At 43.8% G+C, this 4090-nt stretch overlaps 1 long non-coding RNA gene across 1 annotated transcript; it reads left to right on the forward strand.

The window, feature by feature from the left end:
* Positions 1-25: 25 nt before the first annotated feature.
* Positions 26-3742, forward strand: LOC129848704 (uncharacterized). The gene is made up of 2 exons (XR_008758532.1): positions 26-3568; positions 3601-3742. It is a non-coding gene; the product is annotated as an uncharacterized LOC129848704 (long non-coding RNA).
* The last annotated feature ends 348 nt before the right edge of the window (positions 3743-4090 follow it).

The following is a 4090-nucleotide window of genomic DNA, read 5'->3' on the forward strand; positions in this document are numbered from 1 at the left end:
TCTCTCTCTCTCTCACTCTCTTTCTCCGTCTCTCTGTCTCAGGGGCTCAGTTTGATGACAACATTCCTCGGCGCTCTGGCCAACGCATCGTAGCGCCACCTGGTGGCCGATCCAACATCACCAGCCTGGGATGAGCAGCTGGGAACATCACTTTGTTGTGTGTGTGTTTGGCCTCACAATATTCTAGACTCAAGGCTAATCTATGTCTGCGTCACAAATTGCAACTTATTCCCTATATAGTGCACTACTTTAGACTAGAGCCCTATTCCCTAGATAGTGCACTACTATAGACTAGAGCCCTATTCCCTATATAGTGCACTACTTTAGACCAGAGCCCTATTCCCTAGATATTGCACTACTTTAGACTAGAGCCCTATTCCCTATATAGTGCACTACTTTAGACCAGAGCCCTATTCCCTAGATGGTGCACTACTATAGACTAGAGCCCTATTCCCTAGATAGTGCACTACTTTAGACCAGAGCCCTATTCCCTAGATAGTGCACTACTTTAGACTAGAGCCCTATTCCCTAGATAGTGCACTACTTTAGACTAGGGCCCATAGGGTTCCTATGGTTTCTCCATCTTTGGGCCCATATAGGGGGCATCACTGTAGGACAAACGGGTTATTACAATGAAAACACACACAGTGTTTGACCCCTCTAACACGCAGACGTGAACCCACTGTGATGTCATGATGCGTCGTTGTCGTCTTCTCCCTGTCAGCATGACTTTTTCTCCTCCTTCTTCTCCTTCTTCTCCTCCTTCTTCTCCTCCTCCTCCTCCTCCTGCTCCTCCTCCCCCTCCTCCTTCTCCTTCTCCTTCTCCTCCTCCTCCTCCTTCTCCTCCTCCTCCTCCTTCTTCTCCTTCTTCTCCTTCTTCTCCTCCTCCTTCTCCTTCTTCTTCTCCTTCTTCTCCTCCTCCTTCTCCTCCTCTTCCTCCTTCTCCTCCTTCTCCTCCTCCTCCGTCTTCTCCTTCTCCTCCTCCTTCTTCTTCTCCTCCTCCTTCTTCTCCTCCTCCTCCTCCTCCTTCTCCTTCTTCTCCTCCTCCTTCTCCTCCTCTTACTCCCTCTATTGGTCAGTTGAGGAAAGGCAGTATTTCCTGCAGCTGGTTTATGTATCTTTGGTATCAGTATGTATTTCCCAGTGTGTCTCGTGTGGGCTGGTAACGTTTTGCTTGGACATGTTTTTAGATGTTAGATTCTACTCCTGTAAAACACATTTCTTTCACCTTGTATTTGACAGCACAATGATATGTATATCTCATTATATTCATGGCGAACGTTTTCTTGCAAACACAATCATTCCCTGTGTGCAAACTGTTACTGTTTCTGTCAATTCACCATCAGCAAAGCAATATCGTCACTCTCACCACTTGAAAAACTTGACTTGTAAATGTATGAAATAAACAACTAATATAATTGTGTGATCAAACTAAAGGAACTGATGACTGATAAAAGTCAAGTAGCGAACAAAGATGTGTGTATCTGTTTAAAAACACACTTGAGGATGAACAGCTAATTCAGTAGAGGAATCACATGTTAAACTGGACATGATGATGATGCTATTTTAGAATGTCTGAGTCATTCACTCCAGAGGTAGATCTTTGTTGTGAAGAGATGTTCAACTCTCTGCTGTATGGATCATTCACTCCAGAGGTAGATCTTTGTTGTGAAGAGATGTTCAACTCTCTGCTGTAAAGCGCCTCAGCTCTTATTGGTGTTTATAAGGTTCCTGTCATGAACGAACGCTTCACCTTCTATTTACTTGATGTGGATGTTACTGGTTGTTATACTGTGTTATGTTACATGTAGTGTTACACTCTGAACCACACACTGAGTCGCCTGGTTTGTGCTCTTAACTGTCATTGTTGTCATTGTCAAGATAAACGTTAAAGAAAGCACAAACAGACTGTGACTCGGGCTATAATCTGAGAGACCGGTACAGAGCAGTCTATATTTGTAAGGGTTGAATCCTATAATCTGAGAGTCCGGTACAGAGCAGTCTGTATCTGTAAGGGTTGAATCCTATATTCTGAGGGCCCGGTACAGAGCAGTCTGTGTCTGTAAGGGTTGAATCCTATAATCTGAGGGTCCGGTACAGAGCAGTCTGTATCTGTAAGAGTTGAATCCTATAATCTGAGGGCCCGGTACAAGCAGTCTATATCTGTAAGAGTTGAATCCTATAATCTGAGGGTCCGGTACAGAGCAGTCTGTATCTGTAAGAGTTGAATCCTATAATCTGAGGGTCCGGTACAGAGCAGTCTATATCTGTAAGAGTTGAATCCTATAATCTGAGGGCCCGCTACAGAGCAGTCTGTATCTGTAAGGGTTGAATCCTATAATCTGAGAGACCGGTACAGAGCAGTGTGTATCCGTAAGGGTTGAATCCTATAATCTGAGGGCCCGCTACAGAGCAGTCTGTATCTGTAAAGTTTGAATCCTATAATCTGAGGGCCCACTACAGAGCAGTCTGTGTCTGTAAAGTTTGAATCCTATAATCTGAGAGACCGGTACAGAGCAGTCTGTATCTGTAAGGGTTGAATCCTATAATCTGAGAGACCGGTACAGAGCAGTCTATATCTGTAAGAGTTGAATCCTATAATCTGAGGGCCCGGTACAGAGCAGTGTGTGTCTGTAAGGGTTGAATCCTATAATCTGAGAGCCTGGTGCAGAGCAGTCTGTATCTGTAAGAGTTGAATCCTATAATCTGAGGGTCCGGTACAGAGCAGTCTGTATCTGTAAGGATTGAATCCTATAATCTGAGAGCCTGGTGCAGAGCAGTCTGTATCTGTAAGGGTTGAATCCTATAATCTGAGGGTCCGGTACAGAGCAGTGTGTGTCTGTAAGGGTTGAATCCTATAATCTGAGGGCCCGCTACAGAGCAGTCTGTATCTGTAAGGGTTGAATCCTATAATCTGAGAGACCGGTACAGAGCAGTCTATATCTGTAAGGGTTGAATCCTATAATCTGAGAGACCGGTACAGAGCAGTCTATATCTGTAAGGGTTGAATCCTATAATCTGAGAGACCGGTACAGAGCAGTCTATATCTGTAAGAGTTGAATCCTATAATCTGAGGGCCCGGTACAGAGCAGTGTGTGTCTGTAAGGGTTGAATCCTATAATCTGAGGGCCCGCTACAGAGCAGTGTGTGTCTGTAAGGGTTGAATCCTATAATCTGAGGGTCCGGTACAGAGCAGTGTATGTCTGTAAGGGTTGAATCCTATAATCTGAGAGCCTGGTGCAGAGCAGTCTGTATCTGTAAGGGTTGAATCCTATAATCTGAGAGCCTGGTGCAGAGCAGTCTGTATCTGTAAGGGTTGAATCCTATAATCTGAGGGTCCGGTACAGAGCAGTGTGTATCTATAAGGGTTGAATCCTATAATCTGAGGGTCCGGTACAGAGCAGTGTGTATCTAGGTTTGAATCCTATAATCTGAGGGCCCGCTACAGAGCAGTGTGTATCTAGGTTTGAATCCTATAATCTGAGGGTCCGGTACAGAGCAGTGTGTATCTATAAGGGTTGAATCCTATAATCTGAGGGTCCGGTACAGAGCAGTGTGTATCTATAAGGTTTGAATCCCGGGCGGTCTCTGTTCTATAAGGGTTGAATCCTATAATCTGAGGGCCCGCTACAGAGCAGTGTGTATCTAGGTTTGAATCCCGGGCGGTCTCTGTTCTGTTGTCAAATGTCGCTAATATAATCACATCATCAATATTCACCGAAATAAAAAAACAAAAATCACACCAGACTGTCAACCTGTGAGTTTATTAAAAAACATACAGGGATGTGATTACACGGCGGTTTAGAGAGTAACAGGTCTTTATCTGGAAACGGTCAATAACATAACATCATCTGAACTCACATCACACATACGATTTAACACTTGTCAACAAAACCTTTCAGGTCATTGATATAATACAATATTGGCAAACTTTACTTAACAATGTTTTGGTTGATTTGATTGGTTGGTTGAATGATTCATTTGCACACAACATATCCACACAATCTATTGTATATCAGACCTGCACTAAGTACTATACTTTCTCTGTAACCCACAGACCATAATCAATAACATCATGATCTATATGCTA

This window comes from Salvelinus fontinalis, unplaced genomic scaffold (assembly GCF_029448725.1).
Source record: "Salvelinus fontinalis isolate EN_2023a unplaced genomic scaffold, ASM2944872v1 scaffold_1120, whole genome shotgun sequence".
NCBI lineage: Eukaryota > Metazoa > Chordata > Actinopteri > Salmoniformes > Salmonidae > Salvelinus > Salvelinus fontinalis.